The 22,665-nt window shown below is 46.2% G+C and overlaps 1 long non-coding RNA gene across 1 annotated transcript in view; it reads right to left on the bottom strand.

Annotated features, from left to right (window-relative positions):
- LOC310697729 overlaps positions 1–21,493 on the bottom strand; it is an 861,879-nt gene extending 840,386 nt beyond the window's left edge. The window contains exons 1-3 of the long non-coding RNA XR_014521170.1: positions 20,136–21,493; positions 13,313–16,166; positions 9,251–9,686 (exon numbers count right to left, since the gene is read on the bottom strand). This is a non-coding gene — a long non-coding RNA (uncharacterized lncRNA). The remainder of the gene's footprint in view (positions 1–9,250; positions 9,687–13,312; positions 16,167–20,135) is intronic.
- Between the last annotated feature and the right edge of the window lie 1,172 nt (positions 21,494–22,665).

The raw sequence follows: 22,665 nt of genomic DNA, 5'->3' as shown, positions 1-22,665 counted from the left end.
TTACAAGTTTTATTCAGCATTGATCAGAACAAAGAAAGACATGACTGCCTGCATCAGTGTCTCCAGACAGAGAGAGAAACGAAAGCAAAGACACAACAGAAACATCCTGTGAAAACAGGAAGTACGCAGACTCTGTGACTCACAGCCTGCTCCCTTTTAAGGTGGAACGGAAATATCCTAACATCCTCCCCCTTTCCGTGTAACCTGTAGTACCTGTGGTTCAGCCCAATTGCAACCTTCGTACGTAAACCTTAAGTTGTTCTCTGTTAACAACCTTAGACAACAGATTAGCAGGAATTTCATTTCCTGGCATGTAGGACACCTGAATGTGTCCTTTCTGAATACACTCTCTTGCACGATGTAACTTAATTTGCAAGTACTTGGTTCTTTGCTTGCAACTCTCCGAGTTCAGCAAAGCCAAACACAATCTATTGTCTTGATACACTTGTACAGGACATTTCACAGAAACACTAATGTTCTTAAATAGTTGCATCAACCATTCACAATCCATGAGTGAAAATGACAGAGCATTAGATAGATAGTTTATTACGGCCATAGGCCCATATTCAATACATCAAACAGCAACACAGGTATAACAAGATAAAATTAATCAATTAAATTACGTTTAAATCAAGTACATCTCAGACCGTAAGTTTCTAAATTCCATTAAAATAAGAACAATATAGCACTTAAAATATCAAATTATCAGTATAAATCAATATTATTTAGGCAAAATCAATAATCATAGAGTAATCCATTTTTCCTTTTATAGGCTAATACTGTTATCAGAAATCTGGCAACAGAAAGGGACCTACTCGGATCAGAATCTTGCAATAAATGAATTAGCTGTGTTTCCAAGGAGTCACCTGAGATTTCCAATAATAAAGGGGACAAAAATCTGATCTGAGAAACTGAATGTAGTGAACAACAGAATAGTATATGTTGTAAAGATTCTATAGCTCTATTATCGCATACACACACCGCTGAGATCCGACCATTGGAAAATCTATTATTCAAGACATTGGAAGGAAAGGCATTAAATCTTGCCTTAATAAAGGCATATCTGTGGGCCGCTACAGACAAAGAGGGTCAAATAAGATGGTATCTGCTGTGAGGGCACTATGCCAAGATTTAATGGTGAGCAAGTGCCACTACCTGAAATGGTGTTTTGTTGTAGGTCAATCTCCTCAAGTTTTTGAGTGAGGATTTTTTTTGCTGTGTCTAGGTCCAATTCCAATAATTCTGATGGAGACAATCCATAGGTCACTACTTTAGAATGGATCTCTTTTGCCCCTAGGACAGGAAAATTATCTCTCCAGAGGCATTGGATCAAATACCGATTCGGGAGCCTATGCCTTAAGGAAAACCAGTAACAAAGGCTGCGCCTCCAAAGAGTATTTTCTAAAGATGTAGTTTTTAATTCTAAGCGAATAGCTGCGTTACTAACGCACTGAGGAAGTTTTAGCAATCGTCTTAGAAATTGATTTTGAATTACCTCCAAGGGCATCAAGTTTACTGCGGTCCCCCATAAAGGAACAGCATATGCCAATGTTGCAATTACTTTAGCTTTGAATACTTTCAGGGCAGATGGAACATGAAGAGCCCCGTCCGGGGAAAAAAAGCGCAAAAGTGCAAAGGATAGGGCCTTGGCCTTGTTTAAAATATGTGCAATATGGGACTTCCAACCCAGATTATATTGGAGAAAGACTCCCAGGTATTGAAATTTATAGACCTGTTCAATAGGTTTTCCATCTAATTGCCACTTATAGGATTTCCGACTTTTTGAGAAGATTAGTACCTTTGATTTAGATTGATTTATAGTGAGGGAATTTGTTTTACAATATGAAACAAAGAATTTTAATGCTCTCCTGAGGCCAATTCTTGAGAAGGATAAAATCACAGCATCATCAGCATAGAGTAATAGTGGGCAACGATAGTTTGCGAGGCGGGGGGCATGGGTCATTTCCTGAGATTCAGCCAATGGTATCCTCATGTCACTAATGAGTAAATTGAAAAGAAAAGGAGCTAGGATACATCCTTGCCGGACTCCTCTGTTGATGGGCACAGAGTTTGTGAGATCGCCGGCTGGGGTTATTCTCACCCTAGCAGCCGACCCCTCATGCAGCTGGATTATTAACCATAAAAGTCTTCTATCAATTCCCCATCGGGTCAACTTTTCCCAGAGCAACCTTCTGGGGATGCTGTCAAATGCAGCCTTAAGGTCGATAAAAGCCGCACAAAGTTGGCCCCGGTTTGAAGAGGAGTATTTCCGGGCTAGATGGTGCGAGACTAAAACATGGTCCGTAGTTGACTGGTTCGGTCTGAATCCTGCTTGCTCGGGGCCTATCAGTTTCTTTTCTTCAGCCCATTGGGTAAGTCTATTCAGCAGAAAACGTGCGTATATCTTTCCAACTATTGACAGTAAACTAATATTCCTATAATTCTCCGGATCATCTGGGGAGCCTTTTTTATATATTGGAATTATAATAGCATCCTTCCATATTTTTGGCACCCTTCCAGTTGTATTAATAGCATCGAAAGTAACAGCCAGGATTTTTGCCCACCAGTCGGAATGTAGTTTTATGGCTTCCGCCGGGACCAAATCTGGCCCAGGGGCTTTGCCGATTTTAAGTTTAGAGATTAAATTCAAGATTTCATCGGGGTCTGTAGGAGGCCAGATGGGGAGATGGTCAAATACATCATCAAGAGCGTTGGTATTCGAATCTGGTGACACAAAATATTTCCTTAAAAAGGATTCCCAGACCGGGGCAGGAATTATTGTTAAGGGATATCTCCTTGATCTTCTATTAACCAGTTGCCAAAATTGCCGTGAGTTACATGAACTAGAGGCGACTATTAGCGCCTGCCAGCGATTATGTTGCCACTCTTGCTTAGCCATTCTCTGGGCTTGCTTATATGCTGTTTTGGCTTGCTGGTAATTCCTAGGTAATACTAAGGCACCAGAAGATTTATATTCATTGTAAATGGCACAGAGATGTCGTCTAGCTTGTTTGCATTTTAAATTAAACCAGGGGGCACCGGTCTTAAAATGGGCCCGATTTACTTGGATGGCTGGTACTGCAAAAAAGGACATAAGATCTTCTGTAAGCAAAGAGAATGAATTAATAATTTGTTCATGCCCATACAGATCTAAATCTAAAACAACATGAGTTTGAATTTTCTCTTGTTGGAAGAATTCCATATATTTTTGGGCTTGAGTTACTGACCATTTTATTCCTCTCACTTGTTCTGCAGTATTTATTCCCATATTTATGGGGTGTCTAGGCTTGATAGACTGCCAGTCTAGGGAAAGCTTGGCACTCAAGGGGAGATGGTCGCTCATTTGGACATTTTCTGTATTAAAATAGGAAAAATTTGGGAATAAATCTCTCGAAACAATAAAATAATCGAGAACACTATTTGTAAGTGTGCTCAAATGAGTAAACTCACCCGGAATATCCGGGGGACAATTTCCGTTTAAAATTATCAAATTCAAACGTAAGATCAGCTGATAAAGAAGGGTTCCCGCTTCGTTAACCCTATTATCTTTAGATTTTCTCTGTATATGGGGGGAGAGATCCGAGTTCTGGTGATCAGGTATGACCCACCATTTGGCCTTGCCTAGCGCTTCCCAGTTTGCAGCTGTATGAGCATTAAAATCACCTCCCATGACTGCTGAGATATTTGGGAACTTAGTATAACAGAAAGCTAGGTGTTCTTCAAGTGTTTCCCATTTGGAATGGAGGTCCACTACCTGCCCCCCAGGGGGGAAATAAACATTTGTTACCAGTAATTCAAATTTCCCTCCTGAAATCAGTCCTGTAATCGCGCAAGGAGAGGAAGATTTAACAAGTGTAAGTTTTGCTTTCAATTTGAGGGAAATGGCTATTACCAAACCTCCCCTAGGGCGTCCACCTTTAAGAGAGGGGCTAGCTGGAAGCAAAATGGTATCGTATCCATTTATGTCAATCGCCTCCTCTTCCCAAGTTTCTTGTAGGAGAATTACTTGAAATAAATTAACAAATTTTAAGAAGTCTGGATCAGATTTCTTCCCCCTCCATCCCGCAATATTCCAGCATAAAAATGACATCGAGGAGTGGTTGGGTTGGTCGTTAGGTAGTCAGATCATGTGGGAATGGGATTCTAACTTTGGGGGAGCTTCAGCTTCAAAAAAATCAGTAATTTTCCTTTGAGAAGGTGGCAATCGTGCTATACATCCCAACTATTTGAATTTATTGGGGTGGTTTGGCTGTAAAGTCTTGCCACTCGTCTCGCTAAAGGCAGATGTTTGGCCTAAGATAGTCGACTTTTCAGAGCCAGATAGTAGAATTAGGGGGGTATTACTTAGAGAGAGCGAAATTAAGTCAGCAGGTATCATGCCACTAGTTGAGTGATCATTAGTTGTTTGGATAATTTTGTTAATACGACCTGCCGGGTCTTCAACCAGATCATTCTTCGGGGCTAAAAATAAAATGGAGTTGTCTCTCATTTGTTGGTCTGGTTCAGCTGGTTCTGTTATCGGTTCGATGGTATCTATGGATTTATTCAACTTGCACACGTTAGAAGAGAGTGGGTTAATAAAATTACAAGTAAGTGGACCCATATGGGACACTTTACATGGAGAACCTAATTCAGATTCGTTAAGTTCCCTCATTTTGTCCCAAGCAGATGTTGTAGTCATATTTGCCTTAGAGAAGGGGTGCATAATAGATGGGTCTGGTGATGGGGTTTCCGCCTCCAGAGTATGGAAGAGTGGATTCATCTCTGCAACAACCAGTTGGCTGGTAGGGGTGGGTGCCTTCCCAACCCACAGGTCCAGTTCTTGGTGGTATAAGCATGGGACAGAATCTGAACCACAGTCTCTATCAAGCATATTTTGTTTAGGTAATCTCAGCTGTTCCTCCGTCACTTTTGTCAGGCAGAAATAAAGGGAATCAATTTTATGAAGTATTTCTTTCTGGACTTCTTGCGGGAGAACGCTATAAGAGTGGAGTAAGTTACAGTGGTGCCTCGCAAGACGAAATTAATTCGTTCCGCAAGTTTTTTCTTCTTGCGAGTTTTTCGTCTTGCGAAGCACGGTTTCCCATAGGAATGCATTGAAAATCAATCAATTCCCCTCTGTCCCCTCTTTTGAAGCAAGGGAAGGGGCAGCGGGGAGAATCGCTTCTCCCCGTTGCCGCCCCTTGGTTCAAAAGGGGTCCGGGGACAGAGGGGAAGGGGCGCGCGCGCCTTCCCCTCTGTCCCCGGAGATTGCAGGGCTGGCAACGGGGAGAAGCAATCTTCTCCCCGCCGCCCCTTGCTTCAAAAGAGGTCCGGGGTGCGGGGGCAAGCTTCGTTTTGCGAAGCAAGCCCATAGGGAAATTCGTCTTGCGAAGCAACTCGAAAACGAAAAAACCTTTCGTCTTGCGAGTTTTTCGTCTCGCGAGGCGTTCGTCTTGCGGGGCACCACTGTATTATCAAAGCTATTGAGGTCGATTCCCTGATTCTCCGCATACCTGGGCCCAAGGAAGTCCAAGCTTTGAGGGTCCTTGGTAACCAGACCAGTAGGATGTTTGGAGATGTCCTCCGCAGAGTTTATATCAATTAGAACATGTTGATCAATCTCATGTTGAGTTTTTGGCAAATTTACAATATGGGGGATAAGTGGAATTGGAGGTGCTTCATTCTTAAAGTACCTTGAGATTCTTATACCACTCGTCTCCAGGTGTTCTCTACATTTGTACACTAGTTTTGCCAGTCTCCCCTCGTAGAATGAGACCACCGCTCTGGCAAGGAATCCGTTGAAGTATAGATATTCCACTTGGGCCAAATCAGTAGGGTTATTAAGTATACCCGGCATATAGATCTTTAAAAGGTTCAATAGATGGGCTTTACGCTCTTCTTGTGACAGGAGTCCTGGGGGTTTAGGATAATTTGATAAAATGAGTTTGTTTCGGTACAGCACCAGATTCCAGTTTTTATTTGTTAGATTTGTCTGATTTCTCTTCTTAGAAGGATTGGTTTCATCTACAGATAGAATGTAAGACCATGGATCTTGGATCAAAATGTCTTGCTTGGAGTTAGGTGTTGGGGTAGGTGTTAAGAGTTCCGAGCAATCTATCGCAGCGTCAGGGCAAGGTTTTATAGAACGTTCTTGCTTAGAAGATTTCCTGGTTAGAAGTTTCTCAGTGTTCCCACTGTTCTCAGTTATTGGGATACTCTTGAGAAGGTTAAAAAGCTTTTTAAAATCCATTTTTTTGTAACGCACTGCCTTAAAATTTTTAACATTTCTGCTCTTTTTTACCCTTATGGGCCTCCTTTTCAAGGCAGTAGCCCTACAAGATCTCTTGGCCTTCCTTGGTGGTCTGTTTTTGCAGGTGGTAGGAAGGAAGTTGTTATTACTTTCCAATTCTACAGTCACCCCGCTGGATTCCCTACAGAGAGTTTTACAAGTGTCCACATTATAGTGAGGATTTTTGTACAGGTGGCCAGATGAGATTTTATATTTTCGATATCCTCAGTTAAAAGCACAGGCCATTTGATAACTGATAAATCCTCATCCTCATTTGTCTCAAGTTGGAAGCAGGAGTCTCTTGATGTTTTAGGGTTTCCCGAAGACATCTCTGCAATTTGTTTTAACATTAGTTCTTCCACTTCTCGGACTCGGGATGGTTCAGGAGAAGCTTGGGATTTAAGTCTCTGTTTTGGGAGTACCTCGGTGACTGTACCAATTGTGTTTGGATTTACTTTGGGCTTTATTGGCCCTTTGTTGTGGCATTCTTCTACACAATCCTCTCTCTGCACAGCCGGCCCTTCAGTGCAGGAGGGAGAAGTTTCAGTTTCCTGCTGAATCTCACTTTACCCCCATTCTTAAAGGGCCGAGTGCTTTTTGTTTGAGCTCCCTTTAGGGTAGCTCTTTTAGAGAGAGGTCTTAGATCACTCCGATAAAAGCCTGATGTTCTACAGCCACTCCTGGTCGTCACCATTATTTATCTTGTGAAGGTCAAGTTGGTAAAAATCTCACCTCAGTTCATTAGCTCCGTCGGGTGTTGCAGGAGGGTTCTCCGCGGGACTGCTTCCAAGGTAGGCAGGTAATTGAGACCAATTTGCTGAGCTCCTTTGCCGTGGTGGTGGAGGCTGCGGCGGTGTCAGCGGCGCCTTTCTGGCCGTGTCGCCCTCCTAGCTCAGTGGGAAGGCATCCGAGATAACAAGGAGGTAAAACCATGAAATGATAAAATAGGGCAGTAAAACAATAAAAGGACCATAAAACTATGAAATGTTGAGAGTAGCTGCCTCACCCTGCCTCACAGATCGGTGCTGACAGAGCATTGAGTTCTGCTTCACAGGAACTTAGGCTCACTGTCGTCTGCTTTTTGCACAACCAGTCAAACAGGCAGTGGTTGTACATGTAGCATACTCCAGAAGTGCTTGTACCATCCGTGGTGTCACTTCCAAAACTTGCATCTGCAAAGATTTCAAGACCTCCAGTCTTCTGACTGGTGAACCTCAGCCTGTAGTGCAAAGTCCCTTTCAAATAGCGGGCTATGCGCTTCAGAGCTTTCCAATCCTGAACAGTAGGATTATTAGCATGTCTGCTAAGCAGGTTAGTGCTTACAGCTATGTCAGGTCTTGAGCATCTAGCAATGAAATTCAACTTGCCTAGAATGCATCTGTACAGCGTAGTGTCAGAAAACGCTTCAGCAGTACTATCTACCTGTCACCATCGGTGTGTCTGCTGGGTTTGCATCAACCAAATTCAACCTGGTTAATACATCAGCAATTTTCTGTGTTTGGTGTACCAGAAAATTACCTGCATGGTCCCTCTCCAGTTGCAGAGAAAGATAGTTGGATACCTCACCAAGATCCTTCATGTCAAAGTGCTCCTTCAGCTGAGCTAGGGTGCTTTGGTACAAAGCCTGATTCTTCCAAAACATCAAAAGATCATCAACAAAATATAAGCAATACAGTTTGTTTTGCCCCTCCTCCTTGACAAACACACATGGATCAGCTTTGCCCTGGTGAAAACCTAGAGAAAGCAACGTCTCAGTGTGTTTCGTGTTCCAACACCTGGCACTCTGCTTGAGACCATATAAGGATTTCCGGAGTTTACAGACCATTCCCTTCTGTATCTGCATTCCATCAGGTGGAAGCATAAACAGCTCCTCCCCCAAAATCCCGTACAAAAAAGCTGTATTAATGTCATGATGGGAAACATGCAGTTTCTCCTCTGCAGCTATCTTGAGCATCAGCCGAATGCTCTCATATTTGACGGTGGGTGAGTAGGTCTCGTGGTAATCCTGTCCTGGTACCTGTGAAAAACCTCTGGCAACCAATCTGGCTTTGTGTCTGACTACCTTGCCATTCTGGTCTGTCTTGGCCTTGAAGACCCATTTGCTGCCAACCAGTCTCATTCCTGGGACTACCGGTACCAGCTCCCAAGTTTGGTTCCTGTTCAAGGAATCAACTTCAGCCTTCATGGCATTAAGCCAAGGCTCAGCATCTTTAGAGGTTAACTCCTGAACCTCTTTGAAGCTTGAAGGTTCCCACACCTTCTCTGAGCTACTAAGAACAGCAGTTGCCGTCTTAGCAAACTCATCAGCAAATCTCTTTGGAGGTCTGCCCTTCATGGCTCTCTCAGATCTGCGTACTAGACGCAAGTCTTCTGGACTCATCTCCTCTTTCTTAGGAGAAAAGTGACCAATGGTGAACAGTGGTTCTTCCAGTTCATTGTCAGACGCATCAGATGGTCTGACTGAGGCCTTTGCGCTTTTGTAGTCTGCTGTGTCATCACTGTCACTGACATCAGCAGCAGCGCCCCCCCCCCGAACTGGAATCCGAACTCTGATCATCATCATCATCCTCAGCTTCCTCAGCTTCCTCACATTATCTGCTTTCTTCACATCACCTTCATCCTCCTCTGGGTAGCTCTGGAAAATTCCCACATTTCCCCCCCACTTAGGATTGTACTCAACACTCTTTGTGAACTTAATGTTAGGATATTTCCGTTCCACCTTAAAAGGGAGCAGGCTGTGAGTCACAGAGTCTGCGTATTTCCTGTTCACAGGATGTTTATGTTGTCTGTTGCTTTCGTTTTCTCTCTGCTGGAGACACTGACGCAGGCAGTCATGTCTTTCTTTGTTCTGATCAACGCTGAATAAAACTTGTAAATAATGCTCTCCTGAGTGCAACTTTTGGCTGTGCATTATCTGCTGATAAAGAGTGTGCATCGGCTCTAGAATGTTCTGGAGCTCATGTCGCTGATTGCTGATACTGCGTGTCTACGGGAGGTCGATGGATCGTCCGGGAGCCGGCTTGGGGGCCATGATGGACTTTATCTCCCTGGCAGTATCCCAACAACAGGTATCGGGCCCAGATTCACAGCACTTACAGGAGAGTAAGACTGCGACGGACTGCTGAAAGGTATGTGGAGGAAAAGCGAAAGTGAGGCTTTTCTGTTTGCCGCAGCAAGAGCCTTTGAACTCCGGCAGACTAATGGATCTGGGAGCTGCGCCAGAGAATTCGTGATTAATGAGCTGCCGAGATAAGACGTTTCTGAAGTGAATACGACTCACGGCTCAAATAAAAAGCTGGAATGGAGTTTTTCCAAGCTTCTGAAGCTGCTGAGTGCCCAAAGTTAAATCGGCACAACTATCAGACCTGGGCAAAATGGTGTGAGAGTTTGCTGCGTCAGTTTGGAGTGTGGCATACTGTGAGGAGAATCAGAACTTACAGGGTTAAACAGTTCTGTGTGACGTCTCACATTCTGAGGCGTGGTTATGTTCACATACGGGAATCTTTCTCTGTGTGTAAGTTCTCTTTCGGTTTTGACTGAGAGGCGAAGGATGGCTGCTCTTTCACCGGGCTAATTTACAATGTTTTTCTACGCATTAAAGACTGTTGGAGATAAGCAAGAAGCCTGCGTCCAGTCTGATTTATTACCCACACACGGCAACAGTTTCTCCCGCTGCTGAACTCTGCTAGGACTATGCTAAGAGAGCTAAAGAGAGCTAGGCACAGAAGCGCAGTGGCGCAGCAGAAACGTGCCGGACGCCATATTTCCCCACAGGTTATGGGAAGCCAGCCAAGCTTCGGAAGCTGTTGCCACGTTGTGCCTGTGTTTGTGGGAGAAGCCTGCTAGAGCCAGCTGGAGCCCCTGCCTAACGTTTGAGGCAGCGACGCTCGCTGGGGAGGATCTCATCTTCAGGACCAGGTGCCAGGAGGAGCTGCTGTTACGTGAGTAGGCTCAGCCCCGGGGGAGAAGATGGCAGATGACAAGGAGTCATTCTCCGTCCCTTTCGAAAAATTAAATGGCAGAAATTGGGAGGAGTGGTCCAGGAAGCTGAAGGCCTGGCTGGTAGCCAAGGGTCTGTGGGGAGCAGTCCAAGAGCTCCCACAGCAAGCTGCAGCCGGAGCTGCAGCAGCAGATATTGCAGCTGCCCATGCCTCACAGAGGAGGAACCAGAAAGCCCTGGGAGCTATAGTGCTCAGTTTGGAGGGCTCCCAGCTACCTTTGGTGGAGGGTCTTGACAGTGCCCAGGCTGTTTGGCAGGAGCTGGAGAGGGTTTGCCCAGAAACCACAGCGGAAGCCAAAAGTCACGTCCCCAGATGCAGTACAGCCTCAAGGAGAGCTGCTGGCAAGGTTGGGGGGGGCAGAGAAGACCAAAGGCAAGTTTGCAAAGTTTTCCACTGGTCGCTTGTGTGACGAACAGGAACGCCGTCTCAGAGAGGGCCGAGCTGGCGCAGAGAGCCCTGCCGGTTGCAGAGGGGGGGCCAGGCCAGCAGAAGGCACAGTTCAAGTTTTTCCCACGCGTCGTTGTTTTGTCTGCGCGTCTGTTGACCATCTGCGTCGATCTTGTCAGCGGAGAGCCAGAGAGGCCGGGCAGGATGTCTCCAAGGTCGCTTCCCATGGCAGTCAGCCAGGTTTCCATGGCAGCCAGTCTAGGAGAGGAGGCCAGCGTGGGAATGCGAAGGGAGGACGTGACACAGAAAGTGAGAAGGACGGTTCTTATCACCTAGCTGCCTCTATGGCAATGCTGGAGGACAACTCCAGTGAGGGCAGCATGCTGCGTTGGGTCATCGACTCAGGAGCCAGCCACCACCTAATGCCAGCGCCACCTAGTGGCAAAATGCAGAACTGCAGGGCTGTTTCAACTGGGAAAACAGTCGTCCTTGCTGATGGGACACAGAGACAGTTAACCTCTGTTGTAAATGTATTTGTTTCTTTTTTACAGGCAGAGTTGGAGGTCTACGTTGTGCCAGAAATGCATTGTTGTCTTTTATCTGTACCTGCTCTTGTAAAGGAGGGTTATAAGGTTTGCTTTGAAAATGATGTCTGTTCCATTTCCAGGGGTGGTGAACAACTGGTCAGTGTTGCATGTCAGAACAACCTCTTTGTTCTGGAGACACCTCTGGAGAGTAAGGGGGATGCCGAGACAGCACAGGCGAAGTGTGCTAATGTTCCCACTCATGATTTGTGTGCTCACTTGTGGCACAGGAGAATGTCGCATAGCTGTTGGAAATACATCCAGAAGTTGCCGGAGTGCACTGAGGGTTGCAAGATGAAACCATGTGATAAATTTCTGGATTGTAGGGCATGCAAAAGAGCAAAGGTAAAAAGGTGCAGTTATCCCAGATCGGAGAGGGTAACCACAAAGCCTTTTGAGCTTGTGCACACAGACCTTTGTGGACCCATGCCAAAGAGTCTGGGCGGGGCCAGATTTGCGCTCACGCTGACAGATGATTTTACTAGGACCGGGTGGGTCTTCTCACTGAAACAAAAAAGCGAGGCAGCGCAACTGATCAAAGACTGGGTTGCGGCAGTGGAACTACAGTTTTCCACCAAGGTGCAGAGCTTTCAGAGTGACCGAGGCGGGGAGTTCACTGGGTCTGCTCTGCAGAGTTTCTTCCGCCGGAAGGGAATACGTCACAGGTTGACGGTTGCTGCTTCTCCGCAGGAGAATGGCGTAGCAGAACGCCGGAACAGAACGCTAGCTGAGGCGGCTGACGCTTTACTGTGGTTTGCCTCAGAGTTTTTTGGGGGAGGCTTGGAAAGCGGCCAACTTCACTTTGAACAGGTCCTATAGCTCTGTTGTAGGAGACACACCCTATTTTCTGCTGCACCGCAAGAAGCCCAAGGTGGATTTCTTCCGTGTGTTTGGTTGTGAAGCTTGGGTGCTTGTGCCAAAGGCTCAACGAAAGAAAGGTGACCCGAGGTCCCGGAAAATGATCTTTTGTGGGTACGAGCCTGCAACAAAAGGGTGGAGGTTTGCCTATCCAGAAGGTGATCAGTCCAGGATTCTAGTCAGCAGAAGTGCTGAGTTCTGTGAGCAGAGTGGTTGGTCAAGCATACATGCGAATCCTGACGTTCTCTCAGAATGTCTGTCTGACTCTGATGAGGAAGGAGAGTTAGAAGCTGAACCTGTTGATGAGGACCAGGTCTCTGACCAGGGTCAAGAACAGGGTTGGGCATCTCCACAGGTTGTTAAAAGAGAGCCCAAGAGTGAGCCTTCATCTCCCGTTAGAAAAGTGCTAAAGGCCCGAAGATGCAGTAAGTCAGAGGGGGAGTCGTCTGATGTCAGAGAAACCCTTGCTGGCCCCAGTGGGTCAGAAGGAGCACCTGAGACAGTGCTCAGACGTTCCGCACGCACCACAAAGGGGGTACCACCTGAGAGGTTTAAGGTCACGAGTGCGTGGGTTGGTTTCGCGCAGTGCGAACCTGAGAGTTTTGAGAAGGTTCAACAGTTGCCTGAGACAGACGCCAAGAAAGGGCAAGAGGCAATAGGAAAGGAGTTGAACTCAATGAAATCTATAGATGTGTGCTCGACCACGAAGCTGCCAAAGTGCAGACAGGCCGAGAGCTGCGCACAGACAGATAAACAGGTGCAAGGTTTTGCCGAGTCTGACTCTGTGAAGGGTTGTGTTTGGGGTGAGTTGTACTCACAGTTTCCCTCAGGATGCGAGATGAGAGGGGGTGTGAGGAGAATCAGAACTTACAGGGTTAAACAGTTCTGTGTGACGTCTCACATTCTGAGGCGTGGTTATGTTCACATACGGGAATCTTTATCTGTGTTTAAGTTCTCTTTCGGTTTTGACTGAGAGGCGAAGGATGGCTGCTATTTTGCAGGGCTAATTTATGATGTTTTTCTACGCATTAAAGACTGTTGGAGATAAGCAAGAAGCCTGCGTCCAGTCTGATTTATTACCCACACACGGCAACAGTTTCTCCCGCTGCTGAACTCTGCTAGGACTATGCTAAGAGAGCTAAAGAGAGCTAGGCACAGAAGCGCAGTGGCACAGCAGAAATGTGCCGGACGCCATATTTCCCCACACATACTGTGTGTGAGGCCCCTCCAGTTCCTCTGACAGATAGATGGAAGGCCGAAAATTCGAAGGCCATTGACGTAATAGTCTTGTCCGTCTCTCTGGAGGAAATTAAAACGTTAGCTGGCAACGTGACTGCGCGTAAGATGTGGAATGCTTTGAAGATAGCCCACCTGCCAGTCATCCCAGCCCAGAGTTTGACTGCATCGGAGGTCCTGGCTGTTTCCCAGAATGTGAGTGAATGCAGGGATGCTGAGGGCACCGGTTGCAAGCTGCAGGGGGAGCTGACTGTCACGTCATCCCAGGCAGCATTCCAGCCTCCAGGGGGAGCCAAGGAGTCGGCAGCTGAGAGCTCTGTTTCTCATGGGAATCAAGGTCATCGCCTTTGCAGAGGCCGGAAGGGCAAAGGTAAAAAGAGGCAGACGCCTGCAGATGGCCAGAAGCAGAGGGAGGGTGAAGAGCCCATGCCAGTGGAAAACAAGGCTTTGTTTGCTGGCACAGCTTCACCAAAGGCTAAAGGCAAGTCTGATGGCCAGGAGCAGGGGGGCAAGCTGCAAAAGCCCACGCCGATGGAAAACAAGGTTTTGCTTGCTGGAAAAGCTGCTCCAAAGGCCAAAGCCAGGTTTGTTGTTGATTCGGGGTGTACCCGCCATGTCTCAAAGGACCGCCATCTCTTTATCTCCTTCAAACCTCAAGAAGGTGAGATCCACCTGGCTGACGGAAAAACGTTGCGAATTGCAGGAGAAGGGACTGTGAAACTAGCAAGTCTGCACACTACCATCAAAGATGTACTATATGTTCCAGGTGCTGCAGACAATTTGCTCAGTGTCCCACAGTTGACTGGGCGTGGTTTTGAGATCTCCTTCAAGAGGAGTGTCTGTGTCATCAGAAAAGGCAAAGAGGACATTTTGCATGCAACGTTTATGGATGGATTGTTCTGTATAACTTATGATGACAATGCTGCTGTTGTGTCTAATGTTGATTCTTGTTGTGTTGCACAAACTAACAAAGTTCTTCATGCAGGATGCATTCACGATGTACACAGAAGGTTTTGTCACCTCTCTTGGAAGGCACTGGCCAAGATGCCAGAGATGGTTGAGGGTTTGAACATCAAACCCTGTAAGTTTCACATGAAATGTTTATCTTGTGCAGAGAACAAGGTGAAGGTTGCTCCAAAAGGCAAGGAGTCTAGCAGGCAGGCTTCCAAACCCTACCAGCTAGTGCACGCAGACCTGGTTGGGCCACTTGCGCCCTCTTTGGGTGGAGCAAGGAACTTCATGGTTCTGATTGATTCTTTTTCCAGGTACATTCATGTGTTTATGCTCGAGCAGAAATCACAAGCGTTTCCTAAGTTCAAGGCATTCTGTGCTTGGTTGGAGAATGTTCACGGTAAACGCATTGGTTGTTTGTTTACTGATCGGGGCGGGAAGTTAACTTCTCAGCAGTTTGAAGCTTTCCTGACTGAGAAGGGAATCCAGCATGACTTGTCAACACCTAGATCGCCATGGATGAATGGACTTGCGGTGCGAGCAAATCAAATGTTGCTGCAAGGAATGAAAACATTGTTGCATGATGCCAATCTCCCTGATAAGTATTGGGGGGAGGCTCTGTCGAATTTTGCTTACACTTATAATCGCAGATTGTCATCCCCTATTGGTTGTACCCCCTATGAGAAGATGTCTGGTAAAAAACCCAACATCAAGCACATGAGAATCTTTGGTTCTGACATGTGGGTACACACCCCACAGAGCAACAAGCTTGGGAAGTGTGGGGCACATGGTTTGTTCATGGGGTACGAAAAAGGTGCATACAGGGTATGGATGACTGACTCTAAGTCCATTAAGTTCACAAAGAGTGTTGAGTACAATCCTAAGTGGGGGGGAAATGTGGGAATTTTCCAGAGCTACCCAGAGGAGGATGAAGGTGATGTGAAGAAATCAGATAATGTTGAGGAAGCTGAGGATGATAATGATGATGATGATGATGATGATCAGAGTTCAGATTCCAGGTCAGTGGGCGGTGCTGCTGCTGGTGTCAGTGACAGTGATGACACAGCAGACTACAAGAGCGCAAAGGCCTCAGTCAGACCATCTGATGCGTCTGACAATGAACTGGAAGAACCACTGTTCACCATTGGTCACTTTTCTCCTGAGAAAGAGGAGATGAGTCCAGAAGACTTGCGTCTAGTACGCAGATCTGAGAGAGCCACGAAGTGCAGACCTCCAAAGAGATTTGCTGATGAGTTTGCTAAGACGGCAACTGCTGTTCTTAGTAGCTCAGAGAAGGTGTGGGAACCTTCAAGCTTCAAAGAGGTTCAGGAGTTAACCTCTAAAGATGCTGAGCCTTGGCTTAATGCCATGAAGGCTAAAGTTGATTCCTTGAACAGGAACCAAACTTGGGAACTGGTACCGGTAGTCCCAGGGATGAGACTGGTTGGCAGCAAATGGGTCTTCAAGGCCAAGACAGACCAGAATGGCAAGGTAGTCAGACACAAAGCCAGATTGGTTGCAAGAGGTTTTTCACAGGTACCAGGACAGTATTACCACGAGACCTATTCACCCACAGTCAAATATGAAAGCATTCGGCTGATGCCCAAGATCGCTGCGGAGGAGAAACTGCATGTTTCCCATCATGACATTAATACAGCTTTTTTGTACGGGATTTTGGGGGAGGAGCTGTTTATGCTTCCACCTGACGGGATGCAGATACAGAAGGGAATGGTCTGTAAACTCCGGAAATCCTTATATGGTCTCAAGCAGAGTGCCAGGTGTTGGAACACGAAACTCACTGAGACGTTGCTTTCTCTAGGTTTTCACCAGGGCAAAGCTGATCCATGTGTGTTTGTAAAGGAGGAGGGGCAAAACAAACTGTTGTCGGGATTCAAGCTGTTATCAGAGGAAACTGGCCACTCTCCAGGCACCCGGCTTGAATCTCCGGTTGACCTCCCTGTCTGCATTTCCCGGCAGGATCCAGGCAAGTTCGCGATCGGCGATCCTCCCCAACGTGAGAAGGACACACCATTCTTTCCTCCCCCCCCCCCCAGGCAGGGGAAAGAGATAGACAGAAACGTATTTACATGTCTTTATTTCTGTCTTTTGCATCGTTACAGAAAACACGTCTGCTCTCTTCAAACTCCAACAGCAGAGAGACAAACTCCTCCTGTACTTCCTGTACAGCTCATATTATACTCTGAGCTAATTCCGGTGCTTCACACTGTGAATAGACTGTCCCTTTGTTTCCCACGGAACAGCCCCAACATTCCCATTTATGTTTTGCTTTCAAGCCAACAGCTCACTGCCGCATTGGTTCTATATCGTAACATACTCCCCCATATGGATCAATGTGTGTTGCGAGCAAAGTGAGATCCAGAGAAGAAAACAAACAGTTGTTATACATATAACATTCCCCTGTTGTTTCAGTTCCACCCTTGGAACTACCCACCACTGGTTTCTCCAGTGTACCTCTCTGGTTGTCTGACTTCCAAGGAATGAGTGCATCTGCATTACCTTGGCTAGGGAATGTAGTGTTACACTTAGTAACTCCCTGTTGTGTCTTTGTCTCTGACTTAGACACAGCTTCAACCTTTCTTGAGTTGTTAACAACAGTAACACATGCTACAGCTGAGTTAGCAAACTCTTTTGAATACCTCTTGGGTGGTACACCCTTTGTAACTCTCTCAGACCTACGTATGAGGAGCTGATCCTCTCTGCTCACTGGTTCAGTCTCAGGACTCTTTGGAGAACCAGTTCCAATAGTAAACAGTGGTTCATCCTTCATCTGTGGTCTATCCATTGTGTGAGACTTCCTCTCAATGACTGTGTCCACTGAGCTCTGTGAGCTATCACTGTCACTCTGAGTACCACTGTAATCAGTAAAATCATCATCATCATCTGAATCGTCCTCAGTGAGAAATGTGTGAATAATTACTCTCTCCTGTTCAGGAGCACTCTCTAGATATTTTGTGAGAATCACCTGGCCAGATTTAGACAAAATTACTCTGTAGAGACCCTTTTCATAACCCACAAAAATGCCTCTGGCATTCTCTACTCCACCTGGAGCTTCAGTCTTCACATGAGACCCAAAAACCTTAAAATGGGCAACAGAAGGTTTTCTATGGAACAGCTTCTCAAAAGGAGAACTTCCCAAATCTTTTGAAACCTTTCTCAACCACGTGTGACAATAACACATTAACGACACTGCCCAAAACTCATGTGGCAAATGTGAACTCAGCAATTGCGCCTTCATGCCTTCTTGCAATTCTTTGTTCACCTGCACACAGACACCTCTGTTCCACGCTTCTGCAGAAACAGCAGTCTTGTGCCTTACCCCTTTCTTATGCAGGAAATCCTGAAAATCCTGTAAAAGAAAAACTGGCTTTTCATCTGTGAAAAGACAATCAATGTTAGCATCATGCACATTCTTAACCTTGTCACAAAACTCTTTAAACCTTTCTAAGGCTTCTTGTGGTTTCTCCAACACATATACCCAGACATAATGAGAGAAATAATCCACACACACAAGATAATATCTTGCATTGCCTCTAGATGGTGCTAGAGGACCAATCACATGAGCATACACCCGCTGAAATGCTCTGTCGACCCTGGTCGCCTTCTTGACGTTCTTCGACACACCTGCGAGAGAAATTATGTTAGAATCAGATGAATTACAATTCATGCAATCACTTTGATCAAAAGTCAACAAATACAGTCCATCTTTCTCTCTGGCAGAAAGATACAGTTCTCCATCTTTGAAGATCTTGCAGCTTTCTCTATCATAGGACAAAGTCAGTCCTTTCTTTGTGATCTGCGAAACACTCAGCAGATTGAACTTTAAATCAGGAACCAAATACACATTGTTGATAGTCAAGTTCAGACTTTCAAGATATACAGTTCCAAACCCGGTTGCTTCCAGCTCCTGACCGTTGGCCTTTTTCACAGCGAAGCTTTGCTTCTTAAACGTTGAAAACAGTCCTTTGTTCGATGTCATGTGTTTAGTGGCCCCAGTGTCCAAAATAAACGTGCTCTCCACTTCTGGTGTGGCTCCTTTCGACATCAAAACCTTTGCAGGTTTCACCTGGGACTAGGTACGACTTTTGCCTGATGCTTCAGGCTTTGCAGAGCTGCCCTTGGCTCCTTTCTGTTGACGTGGCTTCTTACAGTTCCGCTGAAGATGCCCAGTCTGTCCACAATTGAAACAATGGACAACGTTCAAAGCAACAGCCTGTTCTTCACTAGCAATAGCAGTGGGGGTGTCAGTACTCCAAGCTTCTCTCCCCCTGTCTTTGACATCTATTGCAGCAAGTCGATCTCTCTCATTGAGAACCACGGCGCAGACTCTTTCCGCCATGAGATCCGCGGCAGGTAGAGAACCAAGTTGACTTGCAACTGTTTTATAAGTCCGATTTAGGCTGTTAATAATCATGAAGCAGAATATCTCTTCCTGTAGAGGGAAATTGCGTTCTGCCATCTGCTGGCGTAAGAATTTCATCTCTGTCAGATGCGCTTGTACATCTCCATCAGGCGCAAGCCTCAGATTGGTCAGCTTTTCAAAATGCAGCAATGCTGAAGAACCAGCATCTCTTTGATGTATTCTACGCAGCGTCTGCCAAATCTCTCGCGCGTTATGTAAATCCTGGACATGCACGAGCTGGTCATCCGAGACACACAGAATTATGGCCGTCCTGGCTTTCACATTCTGTGAATTCCAACCTGGCGTTGGTGCTGCAGGGATGGGGTTCTCAATCACCCCAAAAATCCTCTGATTCTGAAGCAGGGCTTTCATCTTTACAGACCATGAGGAATAATTGTCATTAGTCAGTGGAGGTGGGTAAGGTAAGCCTCCCCCCTTCTTGGCATCCATTTTGAATCCAAGCCTCAGCTCTCACTCTCGAGCCTGTAAAATCCAAGGGTCAATTGGCTGTTTATTGCCTCACACCTGGCAGTTCAACGCAAGCTGTTCGAAAGTCTTTCCAAAAGCAGCTTTTGTAGACAAAACATTCGCTGTTTCCCAGCCTTCACACTGTGCCAGCCCCTTTTGCCGTTGTTTGCCAGTAACTTTCCATTGCACTGACGTATTGTTGCTTAGCAACTATACATTCCAGGCATACCAAGATAAGCGAAGTATGTAGCTTTCTCACAGTGCTGGTTTCATCCAATCGCAGACACTCAGTGAACCGAAGAATGCTTCAATTCGCGTTCACTCTCTCAGCCATAAAATCAGCATACCTTAGGGGCTCCATTGCTCAGTAAACACCTTCTGCGGTGCCCAGCCGTCCGTGTAGCTCCCAGCTGCACGTTACTGTATCTTCCCTCTTGGTGCAGAGGATGAAGTACGATCCATCAACCTCTCTTGCAGCTTACATGGATCTAAACCATCGGCCCAAATGCTACCAGATGTCGGGATTCAAGCTGTTATCAGAGGAAACTGGCCACTCTCCAGGCTTGATCTCCGGTTGACCTCCCTGTCTGCATTTCCCGGCAGGATCCAGGCAAGGTTGCGATCGGCGATCCTCCCCAACGTGAGAAGGACACACCACTCTTTCCTGCCCACCCCCCAGGCAGGGGAAAGAGATAGACAGAAACGTATTTACATGTCTTTATTTCTGTCTTTTGCAGCATTACAGAAAACACGTCTGCTCTCTTCAAACTCCAACAGCAGAGAGTCAAACTCCTCCTGTACTTCCTGTACAGCTCATATTACACTCTGAGCTAATTCTGGTGCTTCACACTGTGAATAGACTGTCCCTTTGTTTCCCACAGAACAGCCCCAACATTCCCATTTATGTTTTGCTTTCAAACCAGCAGCTTACTGCCGCATTGGTTCTATATCGTAACAACTGTATTGTTTATATTTTGTTGATGATCTTCTGATGTTTTGGAAGAATCAGGCTTTGTACCAAAGCACCCTAGCTCAGCTGAAGGAGCACTTTGACATGAAGGATCTTGGTGAGGTATCCAACTATCTTTCTCTGCAGGTGGAGAGGGACCAAGCAGGTAATTTTCTGGTACACCAAACACAGAAAATTGCTGATATTTTAACCAGGTTGAATTTGGTTGATGCAAACCCAGCAGACACTCCGATGGTGACAGGTTACCAGGTAGACAGTACTGCTGAAGCGTTTTCTGACACTACGCTGTACAGATGCATTCTAGGCAAGTTGAATTTCATTGCTAGATGCTCAAGACCTGACATAGCTGTAAGCACTAACCTGCTTAGCAGACATGCGAATAATCCTACTGTTCAGGATTGGAAAGCTCTGAAGCGCATAGCCCGCTATTTGAAAGGGACTTTGCACTACAGGCTGAGGTTCACCAGTCAGAAGACTGGAGGTCTTGAAATCTTTGCAGATGCAAGTTTTGGAAGTGACACCACGGATGGTACAAGCACTTCTGGAGTATGCTACATGTACAACCACTGCCTGTTTGACTGGTTGTGCAAGAAGCAGACAACAGTGAGCCTAAGTTCCTGTGAAGCAGAACTCAATGCTCTGTCATTTTCACTCATGGATTGTGAATGATTGATGCGACTGTTTAAGGACATCAGAGTTTCTGTGAAATGTCCTGTACAAGTGTATCAAGACAATAGATCGTGTTTGGCTTTGCTGAACTCAGAGAGTTGCAAGCAAAGAACCGAGTACTTGCAGATTAAGCTACATCGTGCAAGAGAGTGTATTCAGAAAGGACTCATTCAGGTGTCCTACATGCCAGGAAATGAAATTCCTGCTGATATGTTGTCTAAGGTTGTTAACAGAGAACAACTTAAGGTTTATGTACGAAGGTTGCAATTGGGTTGAACCACAGGTACTACAGGTTACACGGAAAGGGGGAGGATGTTAGGATATTTCCGTTCCACCTTAAAAGGGAGCAGGCTGTGAGTCAGAGTCTGCGTATTTCCTGTTCACAGGATGTTTATGTTGTCTGTTGCTTTCGTTTTCTCTCTGCTGGAGACACTGACGCAGGCAGTCATGTCTTTCTTTGTTCTGATCAACGCTGAATAAAACTTGTAAATAATGCTCTCCTGAGTGCAACTTTTGGCTGTGCATTATCTGCTGATAAAGAGTGTGCATCGGCTCTAGAATGTTCTGGAGCTCATGTCGCTAATTGCTGATACTGCGTGTCTACGGGAGGTTGATGGATCGTCCGGGAGCCGGCTTGGGGGCCATGATGGACTTTATCTCCCTGGCAGTATCCCAACACTTAATGGACTTAGAGTCAGTCATCCATACTCTGTATGCACCTTTTTAGTACCCCATGAACAAACCATGTGCCCCACGCTTCCCAAGCTTGTTGCTCTGTGGGGTGTGTACCCACATGTCAGAACCAAAGATTCTCATGTGCTTGATGTTGGGTTTCTTACCAAACATCTTCTCATAGGGGGTACAACCAATAGGTGATGACAATCTGCGATTAAAAGTGTAAAAAAAATTCGACAGAGCCTCCCCCCAAAACTTATCAGGGAGATTGGCATCATGCAACAAGGTTTTCAGTCCTTGCAGCAACGTTTGATTTGCTTGCTCCGCAAGTCCATTCATCCATGGCGATCTAGGCGTTGACAAGTCATGCTGGATTCCCTTCTCAGTCAGGAAAGCTTCAAACTGCTGAGAAGTGAACTCCCCGCCCCGATCAGTAAAGAGACAGCCAATACATTTACTGTGAACATTCTCCAACCAAGCATTGAACTTAGGAAACGCTTGTGATTTCTGCTCGAGCATAAACACATGAATGTACCTGGAAAAAGAATCAATTAGAACCATGAAGTACCTTGCTCCACCTAAAGAGGGTGCAAGTGGACCAACCCGGTCTGTGTGCACTAGCTGGTAGGGTTTGGAAGCCTGCCTGCTAGACTCCTTGCCTTTTGGAGCAACCTTCACCTTGTTCTCTGCACAAGATACACATTTCATGTGAAACTTACAGGGTTTGGGACTTCTGGGTTAGCGCAAAAGGTTAATGGCGGATTCCCTCCGAGCTCCGGAGCGAATTGGCTCTGTGGAAGGTGGGTCCTGCCGCGGCGGTGACGCGGGGACCCTCAGAAACCACAGGCGTTGAAGCCTGTGGACTTGGTGACTCGGCGGGCAACATTTGCGCCCCCCCGACCCGCGAAGAAGCCTTTTTAAAGGCTTCGGAGTGGGGGACGGAGAGCGGCGCGGTGCTGAGAGTAGACCGCTTCTTCTACGGAGTGAAGCCGCATGCCATGGCCGGGGAGCGCTGACTTCTTTCTTTGAACATTTGGACTGCAAAAGTAACAACCCGTGAGTAGTACGGAAATTGGAACTAAAAATGTCTTTTTTTGAATTCGGCACAATCGGGGGAGGTGTTAAAAGGAAGTCCGCCTCCCCGTCCTGTAGACAAATTAAAGCAAGAATTGGAT

This window comes from Podarcis liolepis (assembly GCF_965112155.1).
Source record: "Podarcis liolepis genome assembly, chromosome: W".
NCBI lineage: Eukaryota > Metazoa > Chordata > Lepidosauria > Squamata > Lacertidae > Podarcis > Podarcis liolepis.
Note: the sequence above shows the minus strand (reverse complement) of the source record. Positions and strands in the feature narration are given on the sequence as shown.